This window comes from Octopus sinensis, linkage group LG14 (assembly GCF_006345805.1).
Source record: "Octopus sinensis linkage group LG14, ASM634580v1, whole genome shotgun sequence".
NCBI lineage: Eukaryota > Metazoa > Mollusca > Cephalopoda > Octopoda > Octopodidae > Octopus > Octopus sinensis.
In genome coordinates, this window is record NC_043010.1 from 9,278,973 (window position 1) to 9,301,472 (window position 22,500).

General features: G+C 33.6%; 1 protein-coding gene across 3 annotated transcripts in view; it reads right to left on the minus strand.

Annotated features, from left to right (window-relative positions):
* LOC115219480 (protocadherin gamma-A11) overlaps positions 1 to 22,500 on the minus strand; it is a 113,384-nt gene that overhangs the window by 87,576 nt on the left and 3,308 nt on the right. The window contains exon 2 of one of the 3 annotated variants that reach the window (XM_036508602.1): positions 15,960 to 16,136. The exons of the other annotated variants lie outside the window; for them this stretch is intronic. The gene's annotated coding sequence lies outside the window, so the exon portion shown is untranslated. The remainder of the gene's footprint in view (positions 1 to 15,959; positions 16,137 to 22,500) is intronic. 3 annotated transcript variants of the gene reach the window in all.

The following is a 22,500-nucleotide window of genomic DNA, read 5'->3' on the forward strand; positions in this document are numbered from 1 at the left end:
TAACTTTGGGGGTTAATTAAATAACCTCTGATCTTATTTTTGAACAATGAAACTTACTCTATTCTAACAATTAACAGTAAGAAAAGTATTTAATTGCTAATTTAAAAACAAATTTTAAATTACTACTACAAGTAAACCACCTTGCTTTTGCAGCAGTAATATTTTCCCACCCTTAGAAAGATTGTGCTTGGTTGTAGAGGACTTGAAATAATCGTCAGAGAGAGACAACTGTTGCACTTCTCCCAGACTGTGTCACTCAACTGAAGTGGCCACCACAAGGATGTTATGGATATACAAGAACAGAATGGATAGTTCAAGAAATTCGTGATAGTTAGATTTTTACACTGAAGCCAAACAACATAAACCACCATAGAGACGAGTGCAGAGTGTTGATTCTAGATTTACCCAATATGCTACAATATGACAAAAAATGCAATGATATCCAGTGTGTTGTTCTGCAAGTCATACCCGGGTATTTGATAGGCTGCTTATATGCCACTATGCTGCTCAGCCAGGGCTAACCAAGAGCTATAAATAATGATTACAGCTCTACCCATGCAAACATATAAAGAGCAAAATCTATATACAAAACTGAGATAAGTAAGATTTGAACTCAGAATATGAAGGGCCATGACTAAATATTTCCATATATTTTGTCTGACACTCTAAATATAAGAGAGAGATTAAGGTAGCGAGCTGGCAGAAATGTTAGCATGCCAGGCAAAATGCTTAGTGGCATTTCATCCTTCTTAACATGCTGTATTTGAATTCTGCTGAGGTTGACTTTGCCTTTCATTCCTTTGGGGTCAAGAAAATAAATACCAGTTGAGGATTGGGGTCAATGTAATCGATTTACATTTCTCTTGAAGTCCCCTGTGCCAAGATTTGAAACCAATATAAGAAAGATTAAAATAACCTTAAATGCATTCTGAAGGGAATGAAACAATAAGGAGAGATTACTATAAAAATGATTCAGAATACGGTAAGATGTATAGTGAATTTTCCTCTTAAAGTGATGTTGAACAAAATGCCTCATTTTGTGCAGAATTTTATAAAAAAATGGAAATGATAGAGAAGTTAAGATTTCTTATGTGTTCATCATGTTATGAGATATTAAAGCAATTAAAGGTAGTCATTGATGTATCACACAAGAAAAGAAGACATTGAAATTGTTCTGATGTTGTTGTTTAGATCTAATCTAGCTGATCTATCATTAAAGATATTTCATCCATGATAGTACTATCTTTTATTCAGATATGGTATATATAGGACATGGGTAGATAAAAGTCATACAAATAAAACAAGTACCCTTCACAATTAGAGCTCAGCATTTCCTTATGTAGCTGTCCTCATCCATACACATCATATGACCAAACCCACATAGACTTCTTTATTGCACACAACATCTGATGCCTCTTATACCCAGTTTTCCTCTTAAATCATTTACACTCTATTTTGCATGCACACTGACATTACCCATTCAGTGGAGCAGGCTAGCTTCATTTCTTTCAAGCCTTAAAAAGTCCTTTGTAGACAAAGCCCATGTTTCACTACCATGTAACATAGCTGTACATACATCATACAATCTGCCTTTCACTCTGAGGGAGAGGCCCTCAGTAACCAACAAAGGTAGAAGCTCTCTTAATGTCACCCAGACTGTTCCTATCCTAGAAATTATACTTTCAGAACTTCCACCATCACAGATAACTTAGTCCCCTAGGTAACAGAAGCTGTCTACTACTTCTCATGATCCCCCCAAGCATTTGAGGGAGCCTGTTGCCTGCATATTTTTAGTGTTTATTGCACCTGCACATTTGCCACACACAAAGACTATATTCTCCATTAACCTTCTTCGATACCACTACACCTTTTATATGACCATAGGTTGCACTGGATACAACATATGGAGTATCTACCAACACCCTTCTTACATATCAAGCAGGGCCATGTACATATATATAAACTGGCGGAAATAAATTTAAGACCGATGATATAAGTTCTATTCCTCACAAAATATTTTGTTACTAACATTATACAAATTATTTTTATCTTTTACACCTTATGCAGAATTTATTTCTCTTTCGGATGATGCAGACAATAACTATTTTTATACAACTTGAAGAATTCTAATGCTAAATTAATATAAACGTTTCATATTTACCTGCAAAATTAGTTTAAGACTGTATCATTATAATTTTATTTAAAGCTTAAGAGTGTAGCAAAAATGAGCAATAAGAACAAAATACATAGTACTTTGTGCCATAGCCTTTATTCTTAATAACAGCTGAACAATGTCTCAGTATTGAATTTACTAAGTGATTACAAAATTCTATAGGAATGTTTTGCCATATTTCATTGATATAATCGAATAATTGTTTTAGATTAGATGCTTTTTAGAATGGACATTTTGGAAACATAATTCCACAAGTTCTCGATCGGATTCAGGTCCGGGCTCTGGGGATGCCATTCAATTATGTCAATATTATGGTGATCAAAAAATTCCATAACCTTTTTGGCTTTGTGCACAGGACTATTGTCCTGCTGATAAATAGCCCCAGGAGGCATTTGGTGAGTCAAATATGGCACAACATTATCCTTTAGTAGATTCATATAACCTACACTATTTAGCTTTCTATCAACTTTAACTAGAGGGCCAACACCAAAGCTACTAAATGTCACCCACACCATCACCACCATCACCCGCTTGCACCGTTTTTTCATGCATTTCGGATGGAATTCCTCAATTGGGCAACATCTGATGCATGTTTTACCATCTGATCCAAATATACAGAAACGTGACTCGTCACTCCAAAGGACCCTGCACCAATCTTCAGTAGTCCATTGAGAATGGCTTTTTGTGAAATTAAGGCACTTGAGTTGATTTCTTTCAGATATTATTGGCTTTTTCCTAGCGATTCGTCCATGTAGTCCAAATTCTCTCAAATGGTTGCAGATGGTTTCTGGTGTAAAAATAACACCATTCTTGTTGGACAATTGTTTACAAATGTCAGTGGCTGTCAGCATTTGGTTCCCTTCTGAAAGTCGATGGATTTGACGGTCCAACTGCGCTGTCGTTTTTCTTGGGGCACCAGTCCTTTGCCAATCTTTATATTGACCAGTCTCCGTGTATAACTTCCAAGCTTGCATGTTAGCCATTTTACTGCACTTTAGTTGCTTGTTGATGTTCAAAAAGGAAACTTTTTGCTGATGGAGTAATAGAATTTTTGCTCTCATGACTGGATTGAGGCTACGTTGTTTTCCTATTATTAATCAGTTGTATAACGTTAAATTATAAAACTTGGCTAGTTGGGTGACCACCCATTTTGGCAAAAAAATTTGCATACATATTACATGGACTTAAACTAATTTTGCCGGTAAATATGAAACGTTTATATTAATTTAGCATTAGAATTCTTCAAGTTGTATAAAATTAGTTATTGTCTGCATCATCCGAAAGAGAAATAAATTTTGCATAAGGTGTAAAAGATAGATATAATTTGTATGGTGTTAGTAACAAAATATTTTGCAAGAAATAGAACTTTTATCATCAGTCTTAAATTTATTTTCGCTAGTGGATATATATGTATATATATATATATATCACGTGACCGACCAGTCCATCAGATGTGGCTACACATCGCTGGTCACAATGCGTTCGCATTGTTTTAGCCTTCGAATAACACCACCCCGCTGGCTAAGCGAGCAGGCCAACAGAAGAAAGAGTGAGAGAAAGTTGTGGCGAAAGAGTACAGCAGGGATCGTCACCACTCCCTGCCGGAGCCTCGTGGAGCTTTAAGTGTTTTCGCTCAATAAACACTCACAACGCCCGGTCTGGGAATCGAAACCGCGATTCTATGACCGCAAGTCCGCTGCCCTAACCACTGGGCCATTGCGCCTCCACTAATTAATTTGTATCATATATGCCAATGTGCAGGTATCTGTTGCAACAAACTGATCATTATTCCTTATGCACAGAGAAATTAATTAAATATCTAAGTCATATTTGTGAGAATAATCTCTTCAGAGGGAAGAAAATATACTCTAAGACAGTGGTTTTCAACTAGGGTTCCGCGGAACCTTAGGGTTCCGCCAGTACAGTCCAGGGGTTCCGCAAATAGTTACAAAAATGCTAAAATCAACAGTAATTTTTAATTCTCCTGTGCAGATATGTGTGCATAGGACAATCAAATTATTGTACAGGGGTTCCTCGAGCCAGTGAAATGTTTTCTTGGGGTTCCACTCCAGCAAAAGGTTTGAAAAGCACTGCTCTAAGATATTTCATGTGTTTATGTATATATATCCTGTCTGGTTGTACACTCAGTATACATTATAGGTTTTTTTTACCTGTCGTTTGTTTATTTACAATTCACTTTTTCCTTTATTAAGTAATGGAACTGTGATTCTCCATTCATTTCCATTTGTAATGTATATATGTATGTGTGTGTATATATATGTGTGTGTGTGTGTGTGTATGTGTGTGTGTGAGTATAATATTAATTAACAGGAGATGGATTATTATTATTATATATTTATATGTATTGACAATTGGTAAGTTACTTAACCCCTTGATCGCCATCGGGGTTCTGCAGGCAAAGAAGCCTGATGGAACCCACCCATCTTTCTCCAGGCTAAACTCATTTCTAAAATTGAGTGAGCAGAAGCAATATGAAATGAAGTGTTTTGCTCAAGAACACAACAGATAGCCCTGTCCATGGATCAAAACCACCATCTTACAGTCATGATTGCAACACCCTAACCACTAAGTGACACACCTCCACTATAGGTACTTATTTCTACAGTTGAGTGGACTGGAGCAATATGAAGTGAAGTATTTTGCTCAAGAACACAATGCATCACCTGGTCCAGGAATTGAAACCAAAATCCTATTATCATGAGTCCAATACTCTAACCACTAAGCCATGCACCTTCACTTATATATATATATATACATACATGTATATATATATGTATATAGTTATATATATATGTGTGTGTGTGTGTATGTATATATATATATATATACACATATACATATACATATACATACACACACACACACACACATATGATCAATCACACCTTTTTTACCATACAGGATGTGGCTAACCCTGTAGTTCCCTCTGCAGGAATCTGCTATGCACCCCTTTCTCATAGTAGTCCCCCATCCCTATGTGTGAGATAGATTGCCTGCCCACCCACTTACCTGAGGGTTCCTATTTTGCAGGTGGCACGAATAAAGTACCAAATCCATGCTGTAAAGTGGTTGGAAGTAGGAGGGGGCGCCTAATCCAACCCATGCCAGCATGGAACATAAACAGTAAAATAATGATGATATATGTATATGTATATATGTACATATATATATATATATAAATAAAAACATAAACATTTGTATGCATATATATATATATAAAAATACAAAATGGAACAAGAACGCAAAACATCCAGAAGACGATACAAAAAACACGGACGGGTCATTCGAAGCCTTTAATTTTCAGTCAAGAACTGGAACATCCTTGCAATTTCGACTGATTATGTGTATGTATATGCATATGCATATATATGCATATACATATATACATACATGCACACACATATATATGTATATGTGTGTGTGTATATGTATATGTATATATTTATATATCATCATCATCATCATCATCGTTTAGCGTCCGTTTTCCATGCTAGCATGGGTTAGACTATATATATATATATATATATATATGTATGTATAATTGAAACTGAAACTGAGTCTTCTGAGTCAAGTTTGATACCACTGCAATCTTCCTTCATGTGAGCTACCATGTATCTATTGCTTCTACTCTCAAGGCACTGGCTTACACAAAGCTATAGTAGAAGTCACTTGCCCTAGGTATCATGCAATCAGACTGAATGAAACAAGTACCATATTTTGGTGGCACATAAGACTTAAAAACAATTGTCTAAAAATCCCTCCAAGTCCTAATATATATAAAGTTCCTTAGCTCAAACGCTTATTTTGTCCCTGGCACTATTTTTTTCTGAATATGCACTGCTGAAATTGAACACTTCTGACATGCCCATCAGAAGTATGTATTTCAGGTGTGCTAGGTGTGTGCTGCACACCCATCGAAAATAGCTAATTCATCATCATCATCATCATCATCGTTTAACGTCCGTTTTCTGCGCTAGCACGGATTGAACAGTTCAACCGGGGTCTGGGAAGCCAGGGGCTGCACCAAGCTCCAGTCTGATCTGGCTAAGTTTCTACAGCTGGATGCCCTTCCTAACGCCAACCACTCCGTGAGTGTAGTGGGTGCTTTTTACATGCCACCTGCACAGGTGCCAGGGGGGTCCAGCATCGGCCACAATTGGTTGGTGCTTTTAACGTGCCACCGGCACGGAAGCCAGCCAAGGCAGCGCTGGCATCGGCCATGTACGGATGATGCTTTTTATGTGCCACCGGCACTGGAGCCAGTCGAGGCGGCACTGGCATCGGCCACGTTCAGATGGTGCTTTTTATGTGCCACCGGCACAGGTATCACAACTACTATTTCCATTGATATTTATTTCGATGTTCATGTACTTGACTCAACAGGTCTCCTCAAGCACAGCGGGATGTTCTGGAATACAAGGTACTTTGAATGGGCAGGGGCTATGTGGAACTGGTGCAGGAAGCAGCTCGGGTAACCTTGCTCATAAATTTAATCACAAATCTTAATGGAAAACTTTTGTTATGTCCCTGCTTGAAATTTGGTGGTACTGGGTGTGCCAGCACACCCAACACAACAACCACTGCATGCCACTAATGTCCATGTGTGTTTTATGCCATTAAATAGAATACTGAACTGGTAATAGCAACTAAAATCTCTGAAAGCATTGCTGTATGTAGTATGGTTTCCATCTAATAACCAAATCCAATGAAAGAATTTTAGCAGTGAATAATGAGAGAAAACTCTGAAGCAGGTGTGAACATGTTCATTTTGAAAGCAACATACGAATTTAATTTCTACAAATGACAGTTCACATAAGATGTTCTTCATTTTCACAATTCCTAATACAAACAAATATCTAATGATATAAAACCCTACTAAAGAGAATTGTATGATAAGCCAGAGTAATTTTAACAAATGATAAACATTAGCTACAATAACATTTGCAATAACAACTATAATGATTTATAGTCTTGAAATTATTCCGGGTGAATTTTTTTTTTTTTTTGGCTTTTTACTTGAACTTTTCCTGATGTCTTACTTTTTAACATTTTTTTTGTATTTTTTGCTTTTTTTTGTTTTTTGATATTTTGTGGATTTATATATATATATATTTTTGCTATCTTTAATTCTGAACAATATGTCGGATTAATATCTCACATGTGACATTTAAACATGTTAGATATAGGTAAACAAGCTCTCGTTAATGGGAGTTAGAATACTTAATGATAATGGTAAAACAAACTGTGCATGTTTGTGCATGTTATATATATATATATTTGTGTGTTTGTGTGTATGTGTGCATGTGTGTGCGTGTATGTATGTATATATGCATACATACATACAAGTATACATACGTGCATACATACACACACACATATATATCAGTTATGTTGGCACTTGGTAGCATTTATATTTGATCATTAGGACAATTTATATAACTGTGTGTGTGTGTGAGAGAGAGAGAGAGTGTGTGAGTGTATTGACAATGAAACATTTTTTCACTCAGTTTGAGAAGATGATATCCATCCATTTTGACAAACATTTCTCTCTTGTTCTCTCTGAATCATGAATGCTGTTTATACTGCTTTTATGAGAATGTTTGATAATATAGGTGGAACATATTAGCTGCTGTAATAAAATAATCATTGACTATGAGAAATATCTGAGATTAAAATAAACAATAAGAAATAAAGAAAAAAAATGATGATATTAAGCCGAGTCTATAGCTATAAAAATGAAAGATATTGCTGATCATAATAGAGATAGGAAATTGATATTTGTTCAGTAGCCATCACTGATAATCATACAATTATTACATACCCTAACATCCACCATTAATTTCATCTCATTCTTTTAATCTAGCCATATTGATAGGCTCCAGAAAATTTAATTTATATTTGCTAATTAAATTAAGGAAAAGAAAAGAAAAGATCCTTTTTTTTTTTTAATGCTTTTATTCTTTCCAATTGCAAGCTTGTGTAAGGAGGAATAATTATAGAAAATTCATTTCCAAACAGAAAAGTAAGTAACTTTATTAAATTGTGTATCAAGCTGAGATTAATGCACAACAAAAGAAGACAAAAAATTACACTTAATAATTGAAGGAAAATCTGCTAATGAGTAAGTTGGAGTTTCTACCTTTTTCTTAACTCTTTTCTCAAGTGGTACTTTTACCAGAATTGGATAAAAATGAATAAAAAATAAATAAACAAGTTATGTAGTTTAAATTACTTTTACTGAAAAATATTAACTCTTTTTTTTTTTGGTTTATTTGTTTCAGTCGTTGAACTGTTGCCATTCTGGAATACCACCTTGACATGTTTTAAGCCAATAAAATAAGCCCTGGTATTTAACTTTTAAGTCGGTTACTTATTCTACCCAAATGCTAAGTTACTGAGATGTAAACAAACCAACACTGGCTGTTAAGCAGGAGAGATATAAATACAAACATACACAGACACACAGACACACAGACACACACATGCACACACATATATGAAAGACACACATACATACATATATATATATGAAAGACTTCTACACCATTTCTGTCAACCAAATTCACTAACTGCATTGTTTGTTAGGAACTTTTACCAGAATTAGATAAAAATGAATAAAAAATAAATAGGAGACCCTGGCTCAATATGCCACTCAGTTGGGGTTGAACCTGAAACCATTTAATTGTAAAGTAAACATCTTAACTCATAGTCTATATAGAGATACACATACACACAAACACATGCATATATTTACATATATATGTGAGTTTGTGTGTGTGTGTATATATGTATATATGTATGTGTGTGTATGTATATTTATGTGTGTGTGTGTGAATATATATATATACAAATATACATACACACTCACATACATACATACATACATACATATATATATATATATTTACACACACATATATATGTATATGTATGTATATGTATGTGTATAGATATATATGTATATAAACACATATAAATATATGTATATATCTATGGACGTGAGTAAATGTATAATTTGTTTTTTTCAAATCACGTTCCATAGACTGAAAATCTTGAAGTGGATGTATACATGTATGTATTTGTATGTATGTGTGTGTGTGTGTCTGTGTGGTGTGTGCATGTGAGTGTGTGTGTGTGTTTAAAATAAAGCAGAAATAATGGAAGAAAGTAGATATTGAAAAGACAGACACAACACAAAAAAATAAATAAATGTCCACTGAAGCAATAACTATTAGAGTAAAATAAATAAATAAAAAAAATTTAATGGAACAAAAAAATGGATAAGAAACGGAATGAATGAAAAAAAACCAATGGCTAAAGAATATTAGAATGCTGACATTTCTGTGGAGAATAATTAAACAGTAGAAACAGAAAGATATGGAAACAGACAAAAATTGTAGATAAAATAACAAAAATGGAGAAATGTGTGAGACAGTTGGTATTATTTTCAAATAAAATATTTCAACCTTAATTCTCTCCGGAGGGTTTCTTATATTTATTTACTATCGCCATTCGCCTGAGTAGAGCTCAGTTTTGAAAGAAATGTCAGCTGTATTGATATGTGAAAGCTGATAGAATGTTGGATGTGGATAACTAGGAGCAGAAAGATAAGAATTGTATATGGAAATTATACAGGAAACAGAGAGAGAGAGAGAGAGAGAGAGAGAGAGAGAGAGAGAGAGAGAGAGAGAGAGAGAGAAATGAAATGGCAATAAAAAGGTAGACGAAGGGTAAGAGTAACTGAGAAGGTAAAGGAAAAAGAAAATGAAGAAGGTTAACTGAGAAATGAGAGGAAAAGAAGAGAAGAAAGATATTGAAATGTGAAAGTGAAAGTAAGAGTGAATGAAAAAGAGAAAAAGTTGGGGGAGAGAGAGAGAGAGTAAGGCTGAATATAGAAAAAGAGACAAGTGAAAACAGGTAACGAGAGAGGTAAAGGAGAGAATATTTTGGAAAAGAAAAAAATAAATTTAGACAAAAAAAAACAAAAATAAAAGGGTGTGTACATGAGAGGGCATAAGAGAAAGAGAGAGCAAGGGAGAGAGAGAGCAGAAGGAAGAAGGATAGAAAAAGTGTATAGGTGTACAGGAGGTGGATAGAGAACAGATGAAAGAAAAGGAAATAGAAAGTAACATATAGAAATGTTATGTTGAGAGATGGGAAAATATCGAAGAGAAAAGCTAAAATGGCTGCTGTGTGTAGATTTTGCAATGTTCAGAACAAACAAGATTCTATATACTGGCAGCTTGTTCATGAATTGGACATCATTTTGTTCATTTCCCTTCCAAAATATCTTCAATATGCTACAACATTTTCAGAGGAACAGTTTTCAATAGCACTATTAAAGACTGGAGAATGTAATGGGGCCTGATAAACATTTTTTCCAATTATTCTATTTGCTTATGAATCATGAGGTGCCAAAAGAAATTTTGTTCTATGCTATTCACTCTTCATAGAAACGAGTGAACATTTTCCAAGCCAAAGAGTGAATCCTTACTTGGTAAATATTTTTTGCTTCAATCAATAAGCAAAGATTACTTTCCATTCTTCCATTGATGGAATCTAACCACTGAAGCAGATAGTGCCAGAAAGATTTACCAAAACTAAAATTCATCACGAGAAAGGAAAATCAAAAAGAAAATAAAAAATATTACACAAGCAGAAACAATTTTCAATTCTATGAAAATTAATTTTGAAAAATTGGATTTATATGCAATTAAGTCATAGACAATATCTTTCATATAAGAAATATATATGAAAATATTTCTTGTCTCACCTTCAAACTCTCATTCAGGTTCCATCCCTCCTACTAATTTCTCTTCCTATGTTTAATTTTCTGTCTCCCCTTATCTCTTTTAATATCTTTCTTAGCCTCTATTTAATTATATGTATTTTTATTTCCTACCTTCATCTATGTGTCTGCTTGTTTTTTTTTCTCAATTTATCTACTGAACTCCTTCCCTCACAAATCTTTAGTTTTCATTATCTATCTGTCTATCTATCTATCTATCTATCTATCTATCTATCTATCTATCTATCTATCTATCTATCTATCTATCTATCTATCTATCTATTTATCTATCTATCTACATACATATATGTTTGCAAATGTTTAGAAACACAAACACCTACATGCACATATATATATATATATATATATAATATATATATATATATATTATATATATATATATATATATATATTATATATATTATATATATATATATTATATATATATATATATATAGGTGTGTGTGTATAATGTATGTAAATAGTATAACCCATACCAGTATGGAAAATAGACGTTAAATGTTGATGGTAATATATATATATATATATATATATATATATATATATATATATATATGTATGTGTGTGTGTGTAGTCACTTCTTTCCTTTTCTCTTGCATTAAAAGAGATATCAAAAATTTTTGGTGTGATTTTGTTTTTATTTTGTTTGTTTGCTTTTTTTTTCCCCATGAAAACAAAAACAGAAATGAATCAAGAATATCCAATAAGAAAAACTAACAAACATTTCCCCAACACCAGAAGCAATAAATCTTTGCAAATATTTTAAAGTAATTGCTTTTCTCCAGTGGAAAAAAAAAAGTAAAAAACAATAAAAAAAAATAATGAAATAAATTAAATGAAATAAATAAAGATATAAAAAAATAAATGACAACAAGAACAGCAACAACAACTACAACATCAGCTAGAATAACAACCAGAATCCCTACTACCTCTCGACTTGAAACACAAACATAACATACACCCTCTCTGTCCTCTCTTTCTCAATCTATTTTTCTATTTATCTAGCTATCTATCTTTATATGTCTGTATCTTTCTCTCTCTCAATTTCTGCATCTCTCACACTTTCTGCACCTCTCACACATTCTCTCTTTCTCTCTCTGTGTTTCACTTTTACTTTTACTCATTCACACTCTCACATACATACAAACATATGCAGCCAATCCGGGCTGATCAATGGTTATTTGAAAACTAAACACCATAGGAACTAGATTGGAGTTCAAGTTTTAATGACTTAAAAGTAGGCTTTTGTCTTTGGCAAGTAAACCTTACAATCTCGTCTAATTAGCCATCAATTGCAAACTACTTTTGTGTACCCAATCTAGTTGCAAGCAATCACTTTATCTACTGATCTTATCAGTATGTAATTTGCAAACGTTTTCTTCTTTTTGTTCTTTCTTTCTGTTTTTATACTTTTCATTTCCATCTTTTATTTTTCTACCTCATCATCCATCATCTCCTCAGCAAACTGTTCAACTGAATTCCTGTGTGAACTCATGCCTCACTTTCGCAATTCAACTTTATCATATTCATCTCCCTCATTATTGCAATCACCATCACCATCACCGTCGCTGTCTCTGTCGTCGCTGTCACCTTCTTCACCGCTGCTGGTCCTGTTGTTTGTCGTCGATAGTTACCATTGTGTTGATTCTCATCGTCAATATTGTTGTTGTAATTTTGGTTATCATAATTGTCGATAATGTTATTGCAATAATTTTTGTTGTTATTGTAATTGGGATCAGCATCAAAAATTGTCATCGTTTTTGTCATCATCATCATCATCATCGTTGCTGCCACCACCAGCACCACTCCTAGCTCTAGTACCAGCACCTGCACCAATACCAGTACCACCAGCACCACAACCACCTCCACCAGCATCATCCTCATCATCATCATCCTCATCATCATCATCTTCATCATCCTTATCATAACCATCCTCATCATTATCTTCCTCATGCTCACTGTCATCCTTATCAACAACATCATCATCATTCCCATCACCACCACCACCACTACCATCATCATAATCATCATCATCATCATCATCATCATTATATTCCTCCTCCTCATCATCATCATCATTATCGTCGTCATCATCATTTACTACATTCTTCTACATAGTTTCCTTCTTACTTTCAAATTTCTGAGACTGTTATTGCTGCTGTTGTTGTTGTTCCCTCTTCTCCTCTTTCTCCTTCTCCTCCTCCTCCTCCTTTTTCTACTCCCACATCTTCCTCTTCCTCTACACCCATTCAAAATTATGTAATAGATTATCCACTCAAATGCATTGCTCTTCAGTTGCCTTTCTTCACTACATCACCTTTTACAAACCTCTTGATAGCAATTAACAGAAATCAAAAACCAGGAAAACAAAAAAAAAATCTCTATATAGAATTTTCAATTGGCCATTCTGGATAAGCATTCTTAAACAATATACATGTATGTGTGTGTATGTGTGTGTACACACACACACACACATATGTATGTGTGTGTACACACACACATACATATATGTATATACATTATATATATATACACACAGGCACACATATATATACATATATATATTTATATATATATATATGTACACATATATATATATATGTATGTATACATATATATTTCTTTATTGCCCACAAGGGGCTAAACATAGAGGGGACAAACAAGGACAGACAAAGGGATTAAGTCGATTATATCGACCCAGTGCAAAACTGGTACTTTATTTATCGACCCCGAGAGGATGAAAGGCAAAGTCGATCCCGGCGGAATTTGAACTCAGAACGTAACGACAGAGGAAATACTGCTAAGCATTTCGTCCGGCATGCTAACATTTATATACACACACACACATACATATAAAAATACATATATACATATTTATATATGTATATAGACATACATATATATATATCTATATATATGTATACACTTACACATGCGTGCACATGTGTATATATACATATATGAGAGGAGAGAAATTCTGCCTCACAAATTTTGTCTGACCCATTCAAGCATGTAAAAGGGAACATCAAAATGACGATAATGTTGATAGTTAAATGACAATTATATTAACAAACAATAACACAGGACATAGAATTTCCTGCGAAATTGTTAGATCAATGTTTCAATGCGAGTCAGATGTTCAAGTTAAGGATTTAGGTGGGCCACAACTGTGTTCAACTTAAATCCATAGCTTGCATATCTGAAACTTAAAGTCATGTATTAATTGCTTGTTAGTATGATGATCAGAAAACTATATTGTGAATCTTTTCTCTTTTCATATAGCTGAGTGTTCTTTCATTTTTACAATGAACCACAGTCAATGATATATATATATATATATCTCTTTTACTTGTTTCAGTCATTTGACTGCGGCCATGCTGGAGCACCGCCTTTAGTCGAGCAACTCGACCCCGGGACTTATTCTTTTTGTAAGCCCAGTACTTATTCTATCGGTCTCTTTTTGCCGAACCGCTAAGTGACGGGGACGTAAACACACCAGCATCGGTTGTCAAGCAATGCTAGGGGAACAGACACACAAACACACACACATACATATATATATATACACACATATATACGACAGGCTTCTTTCAGTTTCCGTCTACCAAATCCACTCACAAGGCATTGGTCGGCCCGGGGCTATAGCAGAAGACACTTGCCCGGAACCATGTGGTCGGTTAGCAAGCTACTTATCACACAGCCACTCCTGCGCCTATATATATATATATACACACACACTCATATATATATGTATACAATGAGCTTCTTTCACTTTCTTTCCATTTACCAAATCCACTGATAATGCTGAAGACATTTGCCCAAAGTATCATGCAGTGGGTCTGAACCCAAAACCATGAGGTTGGCACGTAAACTATTCACCACACAGCTACAATGTCACCTATATATACACACACATGTGTGTGGGAGGGAGGAGAGAATGAGAAAGAGAGAGAGAGGGAGAGAAAGAGAATGTATAGCAATAGAGAAACAGGTTTCTTTTCCAAACATATTATATATACAAAACTCTACTACGTTCCCGTTTCAACATTTAGTTATTAATCACTTTTTCATATTTCCTTATTGTTCTTTAATTATGATCAAGAACAATCATGTTCCTAAATGCTTAGATCTGATATTTTTATAATATCCATAATCTAATTCTGAAATTAAACCATTGTCGTGATGTATGGTTCAGATACTCTATAGTAAAGCAGAAAAGGTTGAAGGAGTAATTACATAACAGATGAAAATTCTCAATGCTGAACTTAATATTATATAATGTGAAATCCTGATAGCTTGCATAATATTTTGATATATATATATTTATATATTATGTTTGGTTTATGTATGTGTGTAATTCATATGAATATTTTTAGGTAGAAATGCAGGGTTACTGTGACTTCTTTGTTAGTAATAGCTTGTCCAATGGACTGATGCCAGAAAACCTTGAAATCACAATCGCCCTCTATGTTGTTATTGAATAATATACTTAGACCCTGTCCCTGTATTGATCCTGTGCTTAGAGTGTGTTACCTGTTATTTCTAATGTAATTTTAAGAATACTGACATCAAATACATACAAATATGCATACACACACATATATGTATATATATATATACATATATATATCTGTATGTATGTATACACACTTATAAATATAATGTACATATTTGTGTTTAATTTGATTATATCACTCTAACTCTACAGTAATAGCCTCGTATTAATATTCACAATAGCACATACTCGTATTCCTCTCATCTCTCATATTTGTGATTGCGTATGTCCATCTGCGTGTCTATTTGACTGTATGTAATTGCGTGTGTTTGTTTGTATGTATGTGTATGTTTCCATACACACAAACACACACACAGAGGCACACGCGTGCATGCACACATGTGCACACACACACAACTATAAACATATACAAATATTCTGATAATGAGAGAGATACCTACAATCATTCTGCAACAATCCCACACCTGATCTTCACCACTCTGCTCGACATCAGCACGCATCACATTATATCAAGCCGTTTTAATTGAAAGAATGGACATCTCTCTGATGAAGTCATTCTGTGGTTAATTCCAATGTAGCGTCCAAACATCAGAAGCAGCTTGCATTGCTAAGCTAAGCTGGAGAAGATGAAACAATTTTTAGTAAGATTAATGACACAGAAACAGTTCTACTTATTATGCTTGTTTCATGATGTGTAGGTAGCGAGGTTTAACAGCATTAATGATATTTTAATATTTTATACCAATCACATAGCTTCAAAAGGATCAGTTGTGACTGTCAGAAAACAGAAACAATTGCAAAATGGCTGCAGTCTGATCTGATGATCGGTGAGTCTTTTTCATCAGCCTTCGTCATATTTTATCTCTTTTAAACCTAAAATAAATTCTGTTTCAACTTATTTTCTTTTGAACGTGTGGGTATATGATTAGTAGTTTAAAGCAGAAAAATCGGAATATATATACATACATATATAATATATATATATATATATATATATATGTATGTATGTATGTATATATATATGTGTATGTATATATATATAAAAATATATACATATATATGTATGTATATCTGTATATATATATATACATACATATATATATATAGATATATATATATATATATATATATATATATATATATTATATATAACATGTGTGTGCCTCTGTGTGTCTATGTATACCAAAGATTATTTTGGTAGGGATAGCTGGATGTGAATATATATATTAGACAATAATACCACCTATGGCAGCAGCTTACCAATCTCAAGTTGCGAATCCACATAATGGACTCAGCAGGTTCTCTTACTTAGAGTGACCTTCTTATTTGCAATATTGACCACAACAAATGTTCCATTAGAGAAGTCTATAAAATATTAAGCTCCCAGTCTTATGTGTGTGTATGTGTGTGTGTGCATCTATATACATTTATATATACACACACACATATATATATATATATATATATATATATATATATATATAGATATATATATACCCATACATACACATATACATATATATTATATATATATATGTATGTATAAATGTACACACATTGAAAAATTCATATTGACTGGTGTATTTGCCTAATGGTATATATATACATACACACACACACACACACACACACACATACACACATATAATATGAATGTGTTGTGCGTTTATAATAACGTAAATGTAATTGTGTACATATATGTATATCTATATATGTATATGCATACAACACACGACACAAACACTTATGTATGTGTAGTATATCTAGATGTCTGAATATATATGTGTGCATGTGTATGTGTATGTGTATGCATGTTTGTACGTGTGTTATGTACACGAAAATATGTATATAACATTGCGTACCTCGAAGGCAAAATTTCCAAAGCAAATGCCCTAACATTCAGAATCTAAACACTTTCTCAATTCAGGAAATATGGTTGCTTCAATTCTGATTCAATAGGTAAATTATGTAATTAAAGACGTTCGTGCATTGCCATGGGAGCTAACAGTGAATAATGATGGATACAAAATAAATGTTTAATACTCTGATATATAAAATAGCTAGAAATATAAATTCACAGCAGGGTATGAAACATAGTCATACAGCAAATATTATTTATATTTCAAAAATATAGTTTCATGTGAGAGTTTTTTTTATTTATTTATAATTTAGTATTTATTTACCTTGGAGAAATTACATTAAGTAAACCCTGTTTCCTTATTGAAGAATAATAAGGGGGTATATGAATTGGATTTGAGGGTGATAAAATTGATAAATTACACAAAAAGATAAAAATTTTGGAAAATATTAACGTGTGTATAAATTGGTATGTGTGTGCAAGTGTTTGTACATCAACATGTTCATGCATACATACACACATCTATATATCTATATAATATATATATATATATATATATAATATATATATATATACATATATATATATATATATACATATATATATATATATATATATATATATATATATATATATATATATATATAAATATATATATATATATATATATATATTATATATATATATATAAATACTCACACAAACATATATATATATGCATATATATGTTTGTATATATGTAAATGTAAATGTCTCTGTGTTTGTGTATTCATACATACATCATGTATATATGGGGAGAATTCCTTGTTTAGACATGTACTGGATGCAGGATTGAATTCTAGTTGTATTACTTTTATAAATTTTTTCCATACTCATACATAGATTATCTATAACCCTTCAAGCCGAGCCAAATCACATTTATGGCAGATACTGGTGTCATGCAAATTGGCACCCATGCCAGTGGCACGTAAATGCACCTCAGTGTCACGCAAATGACACCCATGCTGGTGGCATGTAAAAGCACCTATTAAACCCTCAGAGTGGTTTGTGTTAGGAAGGGCATCCAGCCATAGAAAACTATGCCAAATCAGACTGGAGTCTTGTGCAGCTTTCCAGTATATCAGCTCTGGTCAAACTGTCCTACCCAGTTTGACAACAGACGTTAAATGATGATGATGATGATGATGATAAATTTTGATTGGAATGGAGAAGCATCCAAACTCATCAACATCATTTCTAGACAGTTACAATTTCGTCTTCAATGTGATGTGATGTTGACATGTGTTGCTGTCCCCTCTTAAGTGTGCAGATATGTACATCATCAATCAGGTACATATCTATCTATTTATTTTAGAATTGTACTGTATTATGGGTATTGAGTCCATCATCATAAATCTATTTGTGTGGAAAATTCTGCCTGCAAATATTAAATGAGTTATCTCCTAAAAGCTTTCTATCTGGTTTTGTCCTCCTCCTCCTCCTCCTCTTCCTCCTCCTCTTCCCCCTCTCCTCCTCCTCCTCCTCCTCCTCTTCCTCCTCCTCTTCCTCCTCCTCCTCCTCCTCCTCCTCCTCATCATCATCATCATCATCATCATCATCATCATCATCATCATCATCATCATCATCATCATCATCATCATCATCATCATCATATCATCATCATCATCATCATCATCATCATCATCATCATCATTTTAACTTCAACTTTTCCATGCATGTACTTGTCAGGTAAAATTCAGTGGGGTAGATTTTCTACAGTTTGACACCCTTCTTATTGCTGGACTCACCTGCTTCCAAGCAAGGTAATTCCTCCACATAAGCCAGACATGGAAGATTGGAAATGGCTGACACTAATGGTAATTCTTGCATAATGGCAACTCTTGTTTACAAATATTACATGATGTCAAGACAACGAGACACAAATAATCTACCCTTATACATACACATACAACAGGCTTCTTTCAGTTTCCACCTTTCAAATGGCTTTGGTCAGTCTGGTGCTATAGTAGAAAGGTTGTACTCAGGTGTTCCAGAGTAAAACTGAACCTAAAACTATGTAATTGAAAAACAAACTCTGTACCGATACACCTATACACCTATCCAAGGCGGCGAGCTGGCAGAAATGTTAGCACGCCGGGCGAAATGCGTAGCCGTATTTCGTCTGCTGTTACGTTCTGGGTTCAAATTCCGCTGAGGTCGACTTTGCCTTTCCTCCTTTCGGAGGTCGATAAATTAAGTACCAGTTACACACTGGGGTCGATGTAATCGACTTAATCCGTTTGTCTGTCCTTGTTTGTCCCCCCCCTCTGTGTTTAGCCCCTTGTGGGTAGTAAAGAAATATATACACCTATCCTTATTTGGCATTATGTGGTGAGATGCATTGAAACTAGAAGAGTGGAGATGGGACACTGTTATGCTTGTATTGCCTGTTATACAGGCAATACAAGAATAATACTTTCCCAATCAATGATTTACATAGCAGTTAGTCGTTAATCACTTGTTCAAGGGTTAACATGTCTATTATTTGCTGTTAACAAGAGGGTTTTAGCTTGTTCTGTTTTTTTTTATAGTATATTATTAGTATTACTTTGATGCAATACATTTTATGTTCCATTCTATAAGATATTTGATACGTTCAACTATTCTGTCGTTAGAATTCATTGAATTGATACAATATGCTTTAAGAGTAGTTTATGCATTTTCAATTAGTATGGTGGTGGTGGTTAATGAATTTGCTATATTGTATTGTCCTATGTCTTAATTTATTAATTTGTGAGATTAATCTTTATTAACATATTTCCTTAATTCAGTGGACCTTTTTTTATCTTGTGCTCTGTGGAAAAAAAATGCTACAAGCTCTTCTTAGAAGGGATATCATGACAGACATTTTCTTCGTGTGTCGAACATTTGTTAACTCTTCTAAGTATATGCTTTTATTAGTGACTTTTAGGAGTAAACACAGTGACTGTCATCTCTTCAATGATGACACGACTTTTACAGTGAAAGTTATAATACCTGTAGTAATGTCTGGTATTATAAGAGCCAAACACCAATAAATTCCATCTACAATAAAACATCATATCAACATCACTTTATTCTGAACTCAAGAATACAAAGATCTAAAAATGTGATGATAGACCCTGGAACTTTAATAATCCCAATAAACGGTTAAGGAGACAGGAAAATATGAAACCATCTAATGAAAGATAAACAATGACACATTCATATTTGCAAAACACACACACACCTGTTATACAGGGTGACCCAGATACAATGCCTGATTAAAGTTGGTTATAATATTCAGCATTACAAATCATCAATATATTCACATGAAACTTTCACGTAATATTCACAACACCATGCATTTTATTTTATTTTTATAATTTAATTTTTATGGTTTTTATAATTTTGCAATTCTCTAAAAGTTAACAACTTAAATTGAGATGGTAATATCAACATCAATCAGATTGGTCCTGCATACCTGCATATTATTAAGAGGCAGCAACACATGTGAGTATCACTTCATCCTCAACTTATGAAAACAAAACTGACTAGAAATGCTGATGAATATGGAAGCTTTGCTAGTTCAAACAAACAGTAAGTAGAGGAAAAAATCTGAATAAAAATGATATATATATATATATATATATACATGTATATACAAACACACACGCACACACACACACATACACACACAAACATACACACATATATATATTAAACACTAATAGTATTTAAAATTTATGGTAGCTATTTTGGTAGAATTTTCTTCATTTAATGCAAATATAAAAGATTACATCATGACATATATATACTTCACCATCATCAGGTAAAATCTTAAACATGTAAGATTTTAAACATCGGCCTAGATATAGTCATCATTAGCCATTTCTGTCATCTTACGAGTTGATGTGCCTTAATTCTTGTGAATATATATAACAAATTATATACACACACACACACACACATATATATATATATATATACTTTATTTTAAGCAGCAGAAAATTCAACAAAATCTGTTACTCTGAGTTTCTCGTTGCCGTTCATCAGACAGTTTTTGCTAGCAAAAACTGTCTGATGAACGGCAACGAGAAACTCAGAGTAACAGATTTTGTTGAATTTTCTGCTGCTTAAAATAAAGCATATTACTCTACCACTGGTATTTGAGTACTCTTTTTTTCCACCTTGTTTCACATTTATGTGTTTACTCCGGTATATATATATATATATATAGTTAATCCAAACAAGAAAACACAAGAAAACACAACAACGCGAGGACGTGGAACAAATATAGTATTATTGGACGCTCAGGAAAGAAGGAAAGAAGGAGGGTTTAACGTTTCGAGCGGAGCTCTTCGTCGGAAACATAGGAGAAGGAAAGATCCCGAGAAGGAAAGACAGAGGAAAAAAATCGCCAATGGTACACACGAGGTCACATTTTGACTTATATGTGTTGTGTGTGCATTATATATTTATATACATATAGCTTTAACAATATTATACTTTTATAGTGAATTAGACTGATAGGGTTGTTAGAACATTGGACACAATATCTTGTGGTCTTTCTTTCTGAATCCCTACCTTCTGAGTTCAAGTCCTGCTAAAGTTGGCTTTTCCTCTCATTCTTTTTGAGTCCATAAAATAAAGTACCAGTTAAGTATGGATGTTAATTTCACCAACCAACCCTATGCTTCTCATTCATATTTAGGCCTTGTGTTTATATCAGAAACAATAATGAAATAATGCCTATTGACACCTCAGCATGGCTGTTCCATAAGAACCGATGTTACTATCATTTTAACCCCAGGAGGACGCCTGCCCAGCTTGTAATAAAATGGTACTAAATTTGGTTCTTACAGAAGAGCCAGGTTGAAGTGATGATAAACATTACTTCTCAGCATAGTTATTGCTTTCATTTCTTATAGCAATTTTCTAACAAGATAATTTGTTTAATTACAAAATATTAAAAAAATCTTTATATATAAAATTGAAGTTGTGTGTCTGTCTCCTACGATTTAGATTCCTAACTACTCCTACATTTTCCGGTGCAGTTTAACCAAAACCGGGTATCTTATAGTCGTGATTCATATCGAGCCCTTCTGGGTATTAGCATGCGTCTA